This window comes from Oncorhynchus kisutch, linkage group LG29 (assembly GCF_002021735.2).
Source record: "Oncorhynchus kisutch isolate 150728-3 linkage group LG29, Okis_V2, whole genome shotgun sequence".
In the NCBI taxonomy this organism is placed as follows: Eukaryota; Metazoa; Chordata; class Actinopteri; order Salmoniformes; family Salmonidae; genus Oncorhynchus; species Oncorhynchus kisutch.
Window position 1 is genome coordinate 39,827,235 of NC_034202.2, and position 17,834 is coordinate 39,845,068.

The following is a 17,834-nucleotide window of genomic DNA, read 5'->3' on the forward strand; positions in this document are numbered from 1 at the left end:
GATGGAACAGACAGACAGGTACAGAGATGGAACAGACAGACAGAAAGAGAAAGACAGACACAGAGATGGAACAGACAGACAGGTACAGAGATGGAACAGACAGACAGATACAGAGATGAAACAGACAGACAGATACAGAGATGAAACAGACAGACACAGAGATGGAACAGACAGACAGATACATAGATGAAACAGACAGACAGATACAGAGATGGAACAGACAGACAGATACAGAGATGGAACAGAGAGACAGATAAAGAGATGAAACAGACAGACAGATACAGAGATGGAACAGTGAGACAGATACAGAGATGGAACAGACAGACAGATACAGAGATGGAACAGACAGACAGATACAGAGATGAAACAGACAGACAGGTACAGAGATTGAACAGACAGACACAGAGTGAGAAAGGTAGAGGGGAGAAGAAAATGGTATTTGCTTTTCACATAGTTCCCTGTCAGACTTGTCATTATTGAAACAAATAAAGTGACTGGACACATTTAAATCTTGTTGTCCATGGTGATTCTCACGCATCTTAATTGCGTGTTTTGAGAAGGAGACAAGTGGATAGAGAGACGGGGGGAATGAGAAATAGAAGAAGGAAATGGGCAGGGAAACGGACGGGAAATGGAGGGATAGAGAGATGAGATGTGTTTGATATTTTCCCTCTAATGGCCTCTAACATCATCAGCTTGTTTTAAATAAGTTGTTTGGTTTGTAACTGGATCACCCCCCCCAGCCACCCCCCCACCCCACACACACACACACACACACACAAACATACACGCACACAAACATACACGCATACACACACACACACAAACATACACGCATACACACAAACACACAAACATACACGCATACACACACACACACACAAACATACACACACACACACAAACATACACACATACACACACACACACACACACAAACACACAAACATACACGCATACACACACACACACAAACATACACGCATACACACACACACACACAAACATACACGCATACACACAAACACACAAACACACGCACATATACACAAACACACACAGACATACACACAAACACACAAATGAGTGGTTTGGTGTGTAACATCAACCACAGGGAGAACGGCAGAATAATAAGCTTCCTTTAGAAGAACTATACCCTGTGTAATGCCATCTATTGCATTTAGCCGATGCCCGTCTTACCACAACCACCATTAACACAATGTTCATCCACGCATGCACACACTGAGGCCTTAAAGCCTCCCAGGGAATCAACGCAGGAAAATATCTGCCATTAACAGGTTTGAGTTTTATGGGATATATTATGGATGGGTTAAGTCAAGTGTAACCAATTTATTTAGCCTTTATTTAACTAGGTAAGTCAATGAGAACACATCCTCATATCCAACGTTGCATGTAGCAACAGGTTAAAGTTACCCAATGCCCAGTTTTACACCTCCTCGACCACAGGCAGCTGATAGATAGAGAAGTGATGGATTATGATGTGATTTTTTTGTATCCTCTGAAGTAGAGAAATGTCTACAGACCAATTAAAGCTAATAGATATTCACTGTCTGACATTCAGTCTGATAGCTTTAATCACCCAGAGTAACAGCAGTCATTACCTCATGACGCACCAGCCACAAAATGTGGAGAAATAAACATTTGAAAGTGGTTTCACAAAGTTATTGAGCTTTGAAACTCCTACATGTTGTTATGCTTTTGGGAAAATATTGGTGAAGAAAACGTGTTGTCTCTAGGCAGGACAACCAAAAGCCTTTAACCACATTAACCCACTAGTGGGCACCAACCATAGACATCCAACCATTAACCCACCAGTGGGCACCGACCATAGACATCCAACCATTAACCCACTAGTGGGCACCAACCATAGACATCCAACCATTAACCCACCAGTGGGCACCAACCATAGACAACCAACCATTAACCCACTAGTGGGCACCAACCATAGACATCCAACCATTAACCCACTAGTGGGCACCAACCATAGACAACCAACCATTAACCCACTAGTGGGCACCAACCATAGACATCCAACCATTAACCCACTAGTGGGCACCGACCATAGACATCCAACCATTAACCCACTAGTGGGCACCAACCATAGACAACCAACCATTAACCCACCAGTGGGCACCAACCATAGACATCCAACCATTACCCCACTAGTGGGCACCAACCATAGACATCCAACCATTAACCCACCAGTGGGCACCAACCATAGACATCCAACCATTAACCCACTAGTGGGCACCGACCATAGACATCCAACCATTAACCCACTAGTGGGCACCAACCATAGACAACCAACCATTAACCCACCAGTGGGCACCGACCATAGACAACCAACCATTAACCCACCAGTGGGCACCGACCATAGACATCCAACCATTAACCCACTAGTGGGCACCAACCATAGACATCCAACCATTAACCACCAGTGGGCACCAACCATAGACAACCAACCATTAACCCACTAGTGGGCACCAACCATAGACATCCAACCATTAACCCACTAGTGGGCACCAACCATAGACAACCAACCATTAATCCACTAGTGGGCACCGACCATAGACATCCAAAAGCCTTTAACCACACTAACCCACCAGTGGGCACCGACCATAGACATCCAATCATTAACCCACCAGTGGGCACCAACCATAGACATCCAACCATTAACCCACTAGTACCAGAATCCATGTATGTTATAATATTTACAGTAAGGTGCTGGAGGCTCATCATAATATCAGAAGTGAACCCATGGCCATGTTTATAATATTTACAGTAAGGTGCTGGAGGCTCATCATAATATCAGAAGTGAACCCATGGCCATCTTTATTATATTTACAGTAAGGTGCCCGAGGCTCATCGTAACATCAGAAGTGAACTCATTGCCATCTTTATAATTATTACAGTAAGGTGCCCGAGGCTCATCGTAATTTGAGAAGAAAACAGAAAGTTCCTGGGTATTGCTGAAACTCTGTAGACAGGAAGTCAATGAGACAGCTGGACTCCCTGGAAAACACAGACAAGTGTTGCTGAGAGAGTAAATTAGATGGAATAATTCAAGTCTGCTTTGGAGCCTGGTGTGTGAGGACAAGGGAGTGGTTCTGGACTGGGAACAAAAAGTTGTTTGTCTCAAAAAAATTATATTTCCATTGCTAACCCCATTTTTCCCCTGATGAGGATAAAGACCATCTCCAAGTGTGTGGATCTGGAGATTAATTGGAGTTTACAGATTTGCCCCAAAACTTCCCCCGATGAATTTATCCACATTCTGTATTGTTTTCAAGTCAAAGGCAAAAGTGGGTTTGGAGACCTTCAACCTGCTGAACAACCTCAGTATATTCAATGTAATTTCCTGACTGACTGACTGACTGACTGACACTCTCTCTCTCAATTCAATGGGCTTTAATTGGCATGGTAAACATATGTTAACATTTCCAAAGCAAGTGAGGTAGATAATATACAAATATGAAATAAACAATAAATATGAACAGTAAACATTACACATACAGAAGTTCCAAAATAATAAAGACATTACAAATGTCATATTATGTCTATATACAGTGTTGTAATGATGTACAAATGGTTAAAGTACAAAAGGGAAAATAAATAAGCATAAATATGGGTTGTATTTACAATGTTCTTCCCTGGATGCCCCTTTATTGTGGCAACAGGTCACGAATCTTGCTGCTGTGATGGCACACTGTGGTATTTCACCCAGTAGATATGGGAGTTTATCAAAATTGGGTTATTTTTCAAATTCTTTGTGGATCTGTGTAATCTGAGGGAAATATGTGTCTCTAATATGGTCATACATTGGGCAGGAGGTTAGGAAGTGCAGTTCAGTTTCCACCTCATTTTGTGGGCATTGTGCACATAGCCTGTCTTCTCTTGAGAGCCATGTCTGCCTACAGCGGCCTTTCTCAATAGCAAGGCTATGCTCACTGAGTCTGTACATAGTCAAAGCTTTCCTTAGGTTTGGGTCAGTCACAGTGGTCAGGTATTCTGCCACTGTGTACTCTCTGTTTATGGCCAAATAGCATTCCAGTTTGCTCTGTTTTTTTGTTCATTCTTTTCAATATATCAAGTAATTTGTATGTAATCTGTATGTTTTTTCATGATTTGTTTCGAGTCTAATTATGTTGCTGTCCTGGGGCTCTGTGGTGTGTCTGTGTTTGTGAACTGAGGACCAGCTTGTTTAGGGGACTCTTCTCCAGGTTCATCTCTCTGTAGTTTATGGCTTTGTTATGGAAGGTTTGGGAATCGCTTCCTTTTAGGTGGTTGTAGAATTTAACAACTCTTTTCTGGATTTTGATAATTAGCGGGTATCGGCCTAATTCTGCTCTGAATGCATTATTTGGTGTTTTAGGTTGAACAAAGAGGATATTTTTGTGGAATTCTGAATGCAGAGTCTCAATTTGGTGTTTGTCCAACCATGAAGGTCAATGGATTCTTTAACTAAGTATTTTTAGCCAGATCCTAATTGCTATGTTGAATATTATGTTCCTTTTGATGGAATAGAAGGCCCTTCTTGTCTTGTCTCTCAGATCATTCACAGCTTTTTGGTTACCTGTGGTGCTGATGTTTAGGCTGAATTATGACTATCAAATGTTTTTTGCCAAAATGTTATACCTGCCAAACACACACTGTACGATACCTTTATTAAACATAAGAATGAGTGTGAGTTTTTGTCACAACCCGGCTCGTGGGAAGTGACAAAGAGCTCTTATAGGACCAGGGCACAAATAATAATATAATAATAAACAATCATTTTGCTATTTATTTAACCATCTTACATATAAAACCTTATTTGTTCATCGAAAATTGTTACTAACTCACCACAGGTTAATAAGAAGGGTTTGCTTGAAAGGATGCACGTACATAACTCTGCAATGTTGGGTTGTATTGGAGAGAGTCTCAGCATTAAATATTTTTCCACACACAGTCTGTGCCTGTATTTAGTTGTCATGCTAGTGAGGGCCAAGAATCCACTCTCACATAGGTACGTGGTTGCAAAGGGCATCCATGTCTTAACAGCGTGTTTTGCCAAGGCAGGTTACACTGAGTGCAGCCCAATCCAGAAATCTGGCAGTGTAGTCTGATTAAATTAAATTTTCACAGAGCCGCTTTTGCAATTTAAATGAGGTTCTATTGTTCAGATATTGGTAAGTGGACTGGAGGCAGGGCATGAAAGGGATAACGAATCCAGTTGTTTGTGTCTTCCGTTTCGGGAAAGTACCTGAATAATTGCGCACCCAACTCACTCAGGTGCTTCGCTATATCACATTTGACATTGTCCCTAAGCTTGAGTTCATTTGCATACACAAAAATCATTCAATGATGTAAGGGAAGACCACCCTGAAATGGACAAAAATTAATGGGAACATATTGGCAACGTACGAAACATATACACGATGTACAATACCACTCAAATGGATGGCATTTCATCCAGAACTTGGCAAATGCCAAGTGTCACACAGCAAAAATCCAGTAGACGGCGAGCGTGCTCCACGATACATTTTCATATTGCAAATGCACATGAAGTCAAGACCCAAGGGCAAATATTTTAAAATGTGAAAAAAAAATCTAAAACGTATCACCCCCGTAACGTTGGGATAGGGGGCGTTTGGGATAGGGGGCAGCATTTTAACTTTTGGATGAATAGCGTGCCCAGAGTAAACTGCCTCCTACTCTGTCCCAGATGTTAATATATGCAGATTATTATTAGTATTGGATAGAAAACACTCTGACGTTTCTACAACTGTTTGAATGATGTCTGTGAGTATAACAGAAATCATACGGCAGGCGAAAACCTGAGGAAAATCCGATGGGTAGATGAACTTATATCATCAATAAGGTGTCTGAAGAAAAGCATTGGAACGAGAGCATACTCTCTCGTGACCGCGCGTCATGAGACCGAGGCTCTCTGCCAGACCACTCACTAAAATAGTTCTTATGAGTCCCTCCTTTATAGTAGAATCCTAAAACTAGAATCTAAAGACGGTGACATCTAATGGAAGCCCTAGGAAGTGCAAACACATCCATAACTATCAGAGATTTGAATAGGCACTGTTTTCTCACTTCCTGTTTGGATTTCTTCTCAGGTTTTTGTCTGCCATATGAGTTATATTATACTCACAGACATCATTCAAACAGTTTTAGAAACTTCAGAGAGTTTTCTAATCAATACTAATAATAATATGCATATATTAGCATCTGGAACAGAGTAGGAGGCAGTTCAGTTTGGGCACACTATTAATCCAAAAGTGAAAATGCTGCCCCCTGTCCCAAAAAAGTTAAAATGATGGTCAGTAAAAAAAACTTTAAGCTCATCTCACAATTTAAAAAAACCATGTCAATACTTTGCCCCTTGATAACCAGCTCACTCCTGTATGTTGTAAAAGCAGTACATGGTCGCTGCCCCTATCATTGCATAGTGCAGAAAATACACGGGAGTTCAGGGGCCTTGCTTTAACAAAGTTAACCATTTTCACTGTGGTGTCCAAAACGTTTTTCAAGCTGTCAGTCATTCCCTTGGCAGCAAGAGCCTCTCAGTGGATGCGGCAGTCTACCCAAGAGCCTCTCGGTGGATGCTGCAGTCTACCCAAGAGCCTCTCGGTGGATGCTGCAGTCCACCCAAGAGCCTCTCGGAGGATGCTGCAGTCTACCCAAGAGCCTCTCGGTGGATGCTGCAGTCTACCCAAGAGCTTCTCGGTGGATGCTGCAGTGTACCCAAGAGCCTCTCGGTGGATGCTGCAGTGTACCCAAGAGCCTCTCGGTGGATGCTGCAGTGTCCCCAAGTGGCGTCGGGAGCAACTGCTTACCACTCCACTATGTCTCCCTGTCATGGCTCTTGCGCCATCAGTACAGATACCAACATGAGCAGCAGCTATGTTTGGCTACATACGGACCGTTAGTGGAATTCCCACGAGAGAGTAACGGTTAATGTGATTGGATGTTAATTATTTCACTAGGCTACCTGTATTTGACATTGTGTTGTTATTTCGCTGAACACTAGATGGTTTAATTTTATGTTTGGCAGTGAAACGAGGCTACTCAGGTGAGAGAAACACCTCACCCAATTGTATTGGCCCGTTGGAAAATATACATTTCCTGTTTGAAAATGCGAAGACTTTTTTGTGAATCATAATTTTGAATCACATTTTTATTTGTCGAACTCCCGATGGCATACCCCAGTTTGGGAAAACCAGCTCCAGGGCATACCCCAGTTTGGGAATACCTGCTCCAGGGCATACCCCAGTTTGGGAATACCTGCTCCAGGGCATACCCCAGTTTGGGAATACCTGCTCCAGGGCATACCCCAGTTTGGGAATACCTGCTCCATGGCATACCCCAGTTTGGGAATACCTGCTCCATGGCATACACCAGTTTGGGAATACCTGCTCCAGGCATACCCCTGTTTGGGAATACCTGCTCCAGGGCATACCCTAGTTTGGGAATACCTGCTCCAGGGCATACCCCAGTTTTGGAATACCTGCTCCAGAGCAACGGTGTCTAGACGGAATATGTATTTGTGGTTCTGGCCACTGGACATTTTTTGGAACACCATTATTTTTGTGTTACTGAGATTTACTGTCAGGGCCCAGGTCTATCAGAATCTGTGTAGAAGATCTAGGTGCTGCTCTCTGTCTCTCTCTCTCTCTCTCTCTCTCTCCCCTTGTAGCTTTCTTTCTGTCCTTCTCCATCTCCTTCTCTTTCTCCCTCCCTCTCTCTTTCTCTCTTCCTCTCCCCTTCATCCTCCCACTCTCTCCTTCATTCTTTATTTATCTCTCTCTCTCACCCACCCCATCTCCCTCTCTCCCTTTCACTCTCACTTTATCCCTCTCTCTCTCTCTCTCATGCTCTCCTCCCCTCTCCATCTTTCTCCGATGTCAGACAATGGTTCCAGGGAATCAGTTCAATAATGTTTGGCTGTTCATTGTCATGGGCTGAATGAATAATCTCCCAATCTCTAAAGTGTTTAAATCAATCCAGAGTTTATGTCTGAGACCAAACCTGTCTTGTAAGTCTCTCTCTGTGGCCTGGCGCCACCTGAAATGTAAACACTTTCTGAGGATACATCCCAGAATGAACAAGATTTCCTAAAAAGTGCACTACCATAGGGTTCTGGTCAAAAGTAGTGCACTACCATAGGGTTCTCTAACTGGGGTACGTTTCCAACTCCACGGAGGACCGAGTGCCTGTGGGTTTTTGCTCCACCCTTGTACTTGATTGATGAATTAAGGTCACTAATTAGTAAGAAACACCCCTCACCTGGTTGTCTAGGTCTTAATTGAAAGGAAAAAAACAAAAACCAGTGGAATTATTTTGACACCCCTGATGTAGGGGATGGTATACCATTTGGGTCTGTTTCTGAGGAGGGTGGGATGATTACCTTGAGACCTCTTTTAACCTGTACAGGATCGGTGTCTCGGGACATTTGAGCTAAAGTAGGCTAATGTAATTAGCATGAGGTTGTCAGAAACAAAGAAAAAAATCCCAGGACATAGATATATTTGATATGGGCAGAAAGCTTAAATTCTTGTTAAATCTAACTGCACTGTGCAATTTCCAGTAGCTATTACAGTGAACGAATACCATGCTATTGTTTGAGGAGAGAGCACAATTATGAACTTGAAAATATGCTCATAAACCAATTAGGCCCATTTGGGCAGTCTTGACACAACATTTTGAATAGAAATGCAATGGTTCATTGGATCAGCCTAAAACGTTGCACATACACTGCTGCCATCTACTGGCCAAAGTATAAATTGCGCCTGTGCTGGTATAATTCATTATACCCTTTCTCTTGCATTTCAAAGATCATGGTACAAAAATATTATTTTTAAACTCATCTTTTTTTAGTTTCTTTGTATTATCTTTCATCCGATCTAATGTGTTATATTCTCCTACATTCATTTCACAAGTCTTTCCTTTCAAATGGTTTCAGGTACAGAGCTGCAGGCAGTTAGATTTGGGTATGTCATTTTCTTAGAAAAAAAAGTGACGGATCCTTTCTTTAATGCTCTAGGAAACTAGTCAGAGTTTATTTTAGTAGTTCATTTAGGACTGATTGACATGCATTAATTTGGGCTCCTCTTGTCTTCATGTGAAATGATTGGGATCCTCATTTGAGAAGCTGGCACTAGGAATGTATCTCATATTCACACGGGTTGATGTTAATATGGGATTTAGAAAAATAATTCAGTTACGTTTCCTCTCCAACCACAGAGAGAGCGAGAGCGAGAGCGAGAGAGAGAGAGAGAGAGAGAGAGAGGGAGAGAGAGAGAGAGAGAGAGAGAGAGAGAGAGAGAGAGAGAGAGAGAGAGAGAGAGAGAGAGAGAGAGAGAAAGAATTTTGAGGCAATTAAAGTAAATGCCGTGTCTCGAGAAAAGAGTGATTCACTCTGCTATTTGTGGCTGGGAGCAGGTGTGCAAATTATCTATAGCAAGTTGCTATAAACACACACAACATACACACCATCATCAGTTGGGCCTGATTGGGTTCTCATGTTTCAATTATTCAGTTTAATTTATCTGTCAATACATCTTTCCTGTGTCCTGTCTGAAAAGTTTAATATGATTGTTGTAATCACAGTCATCAGAACACCTGAGCACCAATGTGTCTGTAATGACTTTATAAAAGGGTAGAGCACCAATGTGGCGCAGTGGTCAAAGCCACTGCATCTCAGCGCTAGAGGCGTCACTGCAGACACTGGTTCGATCCCGGGCTGTATCACATCTGGCTGTGATTGCGAGTCACATACGGCTGCACACAACTGTCCCAATGTCATATGCCAATTTAAATAAAGGTAATGCATTTTCAAGTAGCTGACCTGAACACCAACAACTTACTCAGTATGTTTTTTCTTACCCTTAGTTGACCAAGAGAGTCTGCTAAATGTGTCTTTGTTTATAGCAGCTTGCTATAGATAATTTGCACACTTGCACCCAGCCACAAATAGCTGAGTGATTCACTCTTTTCTCGAGACACGACGTTTACTTTAACTGCCTCACAATATCTCTCTCTCCCCTTCTTTCTCTCTCTCACTCTCTCTTTCTCCCTCTCACTCTCTCCCCCATCTCTCTCTCTTCCCTCCATTCTTATTATTGTCTCTATCCATTTTCTCCTGCTCCGCTCCTCCTCCTTATACCCTTCCCTTTCCTCTGCTCTCCCCTCACTTGTTCTATTCTGTTCCCCTGACATTTATTTTCTAGGGTTATTTTATTTTTCTCCTTCCTCTCTTCTCCCACTCTTTTTTTCTCAAAATTTTTTGCCTAAAATGACACCCAAATCTAACTGCCAGTGAGTCTTATTGTTCTTCATTATCCCAGACCTCTACATCCCCCACAGATCTGAGTCTTATTGTCCTTCATTATCCCAGACCTCTACATCCCCCACAGATCTGAGTCTTATTGTCCTTCATTATCCCAGACCTCTACATCCCCCACAGATCTGAGTCTTATTGTCCTTCATTATCCCAGACCTCTACATCCCCCACAGATCTGAGTCTTATTGTCCTTCATTATCCCAGACCTCTACATCCACCACAGATCTGAGTCTTATTGTCCTTCATTATCCCAGACCTCTACATCCCCCACAGATCTGAGTCGTATTGTCCTTCATTATCCCAGACCTCTACATCCCCCACAGATCTGAGTCGTATTGTCCTTCATTATCCCAGACCTCTACATAAATGTAGCTGAAGAGAAGCTCATCATGGCTTAAAGATAAGAGATAAAGATTGTTGGGGTAGAGTTGGTTGTTCTAGCGGTTATATATGTATAGGAGCAAGGGGAAAGGACTTTTATTTATTGTTTCTGACTTTATAGGAGCTAGGGTAGGGGACTGTTAAATATTGTTACTGTCTCTATAGCCAGCAGCATACCACCCTGCATACCACTGCTGGCTTGCATTTTATGCTAAGCAGTGTTGGGCCTGGTCAGTCCCTGGATGGGAGACCAGATGCTGTTGGAAGTGGTGTTGGAGGGCCAGTAGGAGGCACTCTTTCCTCTGGTCTAAAAATTATCCCAATGCCTCAGAGCACTGAATGGGGACACTGCCCTGTGTAGGGTGCCGTCTTTCGGATGGGATGTTAAAAGGTTGTTCTGACTCCCTCAGGTCATTAAAGATCCCATGGCACTTATTCTAAGAGTAGGGGTGTTAACCCCGGTGTCCTGGCTAAATTCCCAATCTGACCATCACGTTCACCTAATAATTCCCAGTTTACAATTGTCTCATTCATCCCCCTCCTCTCCCCTGTAACTATTCCCCAGGTCGTTGCTGTAAATGAGAACATGTTCTCAGTCAACTTACCTGGTATAATAACGGGGAAATAATGAAGAAAAATAGCAGCTAGGGGAAGGGACTGTTATCTATTGTTATTTTGCTGTCTGTCTCTGTAGGTGCTAGGGGGAAGGGACTGTTATCTATTGTTATTTTGCTGTCTGTCTCTGTAGGTGCTAGGGGGAAGGGACTGTTATATATTGTTGTATTGCTGTCTGTCTCAATAGCAGCTAGGGGGAAGGGACTGTTATATATTGTTGTATTGCTGTCTGTCTCCGTAGGAGCTAGGGGGAAGGGACTGTTAAATATTGTAATATTGCTGTCTGTCTCTGTAGGAGCTAGGGGGAAGGGACTGTTATATATTGTTGTATTGCTGTCTGTCTCTGTAGGAGCTAGGGGGAAGGGACTGTTATATATTGTAATATTGCTGTCTGTCTCAATAGGAGCTAGGGGGAAGGGACTGTTATATATTGTATTGCTGTCTGTCTCAATAGGAGCTAGTGGGAAGGGACTGTTATATATTGTTGTATTGCTGTCTGTCTCCGTAGGAGCTAGGGGGAAGGGACTGTCATATATTGTTGTATTGCTGTCTGTCTCAATAGGAGCTAGTGGAAGGGACTGTTATATATTGTTGTATTGCTGTCTGTCTCAATAGGAGCTAGGGGAAGGGACTGTTATATATTGTTGTATTGCTGTCTGTCTCCGTAGGAGCTAGGGGGAAGGGACTGTTATCTATTGTTGTATTGCTGTCTGTCTCCGTAGGAGCTAGGGGGAAGGGACTGTTATCTATTGTTGTATTGCTGTCTGTCTCCGTAGGAGCTAGGGGGAAGGGACTGTTATCTATTGTTGTATTGCTGTCTGTCTCCGTAGGAGCTAGGGGGAAGGGACTGTTATCTATTGTTGTATTGCTGTCTGTCTCCGTAGGAGCTAGGGGGAAGGGACTGTTATCTATTGTTGTATTGCTGTCTGTCTCCGTAGGAGCTAGGGGGAAGGGACTGTCATATATTGTTGTATTGCTGTCTGTCTCAATAGGAGCTAGTGGAAGGGACTGTTAGATATTGTTGTATTGCTGTCTGTCTCTGTAGGAGCTAGTGGAAGGGACTGTTAGATATTGTTGTATTGCTGTCTGTCTCTGTAGCAGCTAGGGGAAGTCTTTATATAAGTTTGCTTTAGCAATGAAAAGGATTGGAATTTTAGCTATAGAGACTGGCACTCCATCTGTCTTTTCTCTAGGTAGAAAACTCCGACTACCTCCTCTCCTCTCCTCTCCTCTTTATAAGTAGAAAATAAAATGTTACTGCTCCAAAGAAAATGAATCAATATCCATTACCATGGATACCGGGTGTGCAGAGATCATCTTCCTGACTTTCGTTCGCCGGATAATTTAACAGGGCTTGTAAACTATCACGGATTACAAAGGGAACCCAGCCGTGAGGTTCCCAGATACTAACCCACTACACTCACAAAAAGAAATGGCTAAAAACATCCCAATTTGGGTTATTTGGTAACCCAGCACTGGTTAAATAGTGGAAAGAAGACATGTTAAGTTATTTTCACTCAGCCAATTGGGTTGTGTGAATTTTTATTTTACCTTTTTTTAACTAGGCAAGTCAGTTAAAGAACAAATTCTTATTTTCAATGACGGCCTAGAAACAGTGGGTTAACTGCCTTGTTGTTAGGAATACCCCTTATGTGGATTCATTTACAATCAATTAGGTATTTTTTTTACACTCATGCTGGGTTAGCAGCTGGGTCTTTTTTAATGTTATCCTTAGGTTACTTTCAGGAGGTGTGGCTTATTAGGGGGAGTGGCTTTCAGCTAGATCTTATTGGCCACTAGTGACTAGTCATTCCTGTTCATCCATTTAGTTTATATAGAGCAAATGTAAACGCTCGAGGGAAATTTCATCACTGCTCTATTTCACTATGTATGTTCCTTATTATGTAATTAGCATATCATATGTGCCAAAAAAAAACATTTGAATATCCTCACTACAAATATGAGCCTAAGTCAGTGTTAAGAACAAATTCTTATTCATCATGACGGCCTACCCCAATCAAACCCTAACCTGGACGACACTGGACCAATTGTGCGCCGCCCTATGGGAATCCCTATCACAGCCGGTTGTGAAACAGACACCTCTAGCACTGAGATACAGTGCCTTAGACTGCTGCGGGAGAGGTCCCCGGGCATCTCACCAGTAGAAACTAACCAGCTACATTTCCTGGTTGTAAGCAAAACACAATATCCAGAATTCGTAATGATTTCAGGAAGTGGAGGACCGCCCTGTGGAGGGGTATTTGAGTAATGTCAAAATCTGTGTTTGTAATCAGCACTTTCAGCACTTGCACTTTCAACTTTCACTTTCAGAAGATTTTGAAATGGAACTAAAGGCTCAACTGATGGGGTTGCCATGTCGTCGAACGTTGAAAAATGATTCTATTCCATCGATCTTCCAATTCACTTCTAAGAGGAAGGCCATTCTATCAGCCAACATCAGTGCAGCAGAGAAGAGGACAAACTGAGGTAAGGTAGATAACTTTACCTTGCGAACTAGCTAGGTAGCGAACTGCATTTGTCTATCTACAAAATATAGCTAGCTGGTTTTCATAATATGCTAGCTAGACATTCCAAAGAATATCAATCTAAGACATTCTAAGGTTTTTATCATTCACAACCGTTATCATTCACAACCGTTAGCTAACCATTAGCTAGCTAACTAACTACCGCAGAGGCTAACATGACTGCATGTGTTCTATTTAGAGTCAGATCCCATCTGCGGCGGGCCTCAACATCAAGCTCGGGAGATTATGTAAGTCAACTTCTAAAATTAAATCGTACTAAAATCTACTATGTCTTTCCATGACGAGAAAATAAACATACTGGAGCTATGCATAAACATGCCCTGTGTCTTGTTGTCATAGTTGATATGTTAGCAAGTTGGCTACAACGTGTACATATTATGGAGGATTAGTTGATTTTTCCTGAGAGGCTTGAAGTCTAAATTGGAGGAAATGTGGAATTAGTAAGGAGGGGATGGTGTGGGTGACTGACTGGTGTCAGTTGGGGGTGGGTATTGTGTGTGACACACACGAACAAGCTTTGTACGCCTGAAATCCCGCTAACGGGATCGATATGACAACAGCCAGTGAAAGTGCAGGGCTCCAAATTCAAACAACAGAAATCTCATAATTAAAATTCCTCACACATACAAGTATTATACACCATCTTAAAGATAAACTTGTTGTTAATCCCACCACAGTGTCCGATTTCAAAAAGGCATTACGACGAAAGAATACCATGCGATTATGTTAGGTCAGAACCTAGTCACAGAAAAACACAGCCATTTTTTTTCCAGCCAAAGAGAGGAGTCACAACAAGCAGAAAGAGATAAATTGAATCACTCTCCTTTGATGATCTTCATCAGATGACAATCATAGGACTCCATGTTACACAATACATGTATGTTTTGTTCGATAAAGTTTGTTCGATACTTTTATGTTATGTTCAGTAATATTTTGCTTCCAAAACATCCGGTGATTTTGCAGAGAGCCACAACAATTTACAGAATACTCATAATAAACATTGATAAAAGATACAAGTGTTATGCATGGAATTATACATATACTTCTCCTTAATGCAACCACTGTGTCAGATTTAAAAAAAGATTTACGGAAAAAGCACACCATGCAATAATCTGAGTACAGCGCTCAGGCACCAAAAGAAGCCATGAAGATACCCGTCATGTTGGGGAGTCAAACAGAAGTCAGAAATAGCATGATAAATATTCACTTACCTTTGATGATCTTCATCAGAGTGCACTCCCAGTTCACCAATAAATGTTTGTTTTGTTCGATAAAGTCCATCATTTACGTCCAAATACCTCCTTTTTGTTTGCGCGTTTAGTTCACAAATCCAAATTCATGAGGCACGAACACTAGGTCCAGACGAAAAGTAAAAAAGTTCCGTTACAGTTCGTAGAAACATGTCAAACGATGTAGAGAATCAATCTTTAGGATGTTTTTAACACATCTTCAATAATATTCTAACCGGACAATTCCTTTCTCTTTAGAAATGCAATGGGACGCCGGTCGCTCTCACGGCCACGCGCGTGACCAGCTCATGGCCTTCTGCCAGACACCTGATTGAAACAGCTCTCATTCTCTCCCCCTTCACAGTGGAAGCCTGAAACAAGGTTCTAAAGACTGTTGACATCTAGTGCAAGCCTTAGGAAGTGCAATCGGACCAAATTTACACTGTATCTTGGATAGGCAAAGAGTTGAAAAACAACAAACTTCAGATTTCCCACTTCCTGGTTGGATTTTTTCTCAGGTTTTTGCCTGCAATAGGAGTTCTGTTATATTCACAGACATCATTCAAACAGTTTTAGAAACTCTGGGCAATTTATTCATCCAAGCTACTCAATACTGCCCCCCAGCCATAAGAAGTTTTTAACATACGCACTATACATACACATGGATTTAGTACTGTAGATATGTGGTAGTGATGGAGTAGAGGTCTGAGGGCACACAGTGTGTTGTGAAATCTGTGAATGTATTGTAATGTTTTAAAATGGTAAAAACTGCTTTAATTTTGCTGGACCCCTGCTTTGGCAGCAGCTAATGGGGATCCATAATACATACAAGATACAAATCATCACGGCTAGGCTACTCTGGATATTTCACTCCATGCATCAACCACTGTTTGTAAATAAAAGTGTTATCTGAGTTTTTTTGCCCCAGCCTCCGGAGACCTCCTTGCTAGCTAGCGGGAGCAACAACGGTAGATAGAGTCCTTCGCTCCTGGCTGCCGAACACTTGAACTCACAGTTGTTAACAGAACTGTGGGAAAACCGTTCCCGACAAGCGAAAGACACTGCTAGCACAGCATGTGGGAGAATAGGAGGACACTGTGTGCTAGCTAACTAACCACCTAGCTTTCTAGTTAGCGACGCTGTGTGCTAGCTAATTAACTACCTAGCTTTCTAGTTAGCGACAGTGTGTGCTAGCTAACTAACTACCTAGCTTTCTAGTTAGTGACATTGTGTGCTAGCTAACTAGCTACCTAGCTTTCTAGTTAGTGACACCGTGTGCTTGCATGCTAGTTAAACTGTCGACCAGCCACTCGCTCTGCGTGCTTGAGAAAGGAATGAAGGAGAGAGGAGATGGAAACACACAGTGTTGAAATACTCTGTAGGTTTGTCAGCCGATTAATTATAAAACATATAAACAAGCTCTATAACTAGGATATAAAAGATCAAATGCAAAGTCACTATAATTGTAGGCTAAAAGGATCGGACCATTTTTTTTTTTAAATCGCCTAAAATGAAATACCCAAATCTAACTGCCTGTAGCTCAGGACCTGAAGCAAGGATATGCATATTCTTGATACCATTTGAAAGGAAACACTTTCAAGTTTGTGGAAATGTGAAATGAATGTTGGAGAATATAACACATTAGATCCGGTGAAAGATAATACAAAGAAAAATGTGTTATTTTTTCTTTCTCCACTCATTAATGCTGTTGTTGAACTTCTTTCTTCAAATTGGTCAATCACAGTGAGGTGAGTTTTAATAAGCAATAGAGCCTTGAGTACCAGGGCATTAGCAACCTGATTGCCATTAGCGAGTTGGGTACTACCATCGCATGTCCAGAGTGCATAAGAGGAGATTACCATGACTCAAAGGTCAAGTGGAATATTACTGCAGTCACAGTAATCGCCCTAAATCTGCCTCAATCTCCCGTTATTGATTGTAACAAAACACATCCTGGGCCAGTAGTCTACTGTACCCTTTTTAACTTAGATGTACATGGTTTATTGTATGGTTACATATCCTTATGATCAGGCTTCATGTTTTACACTTCCTCATGATCAGTCGTCATGTTTTACACATCCTGGTGATCAGTCTCCATGTTTTACACATCCTGGTGATCAGTCTCCATGTTTTACACATCCTGATGATCAGTCTTCATGTTTTACACATCCTGATGATCAGTCTTCATGTTTTACACATCCTGATGATCAGTCTTCATGTTTTACACATCCTGATGATCAGTCTTCATGTTTTACACATCCTGGTGATCAGTCTTCATGTTTTACACATCCTGGTGATCAGTCTTCATGTTTTACACATCCTGATGATCAGTCTTCATGTTTTACCAATCCTCATGATCAGTCTTCATGTTTTACACATCCTGATGATCAGTCTTCATGTTTTACACATCCTGATGATCAGTCTTCATGTTTTACACATCCCGATGATCAGTCGTCATGTTTTTTTGTCACTGGTCTGCACAGAATACTCCATAATGTCAAAGTGGAATTATCGTGAATTTTTATTTTTTTTACAAATCCATAAAAAATTTAATGTTGAATTGTCTTGACTAAATAACTATTTAACCATGCTTGTTATGCCAAGCCTAATTAAGTCACATAATAATTTACATGGACTCACTCTGCATGCAATTAAAGAGGAAGTATATTACGTTATTATTCTTGACTTGGGAAATTGATACACATGATA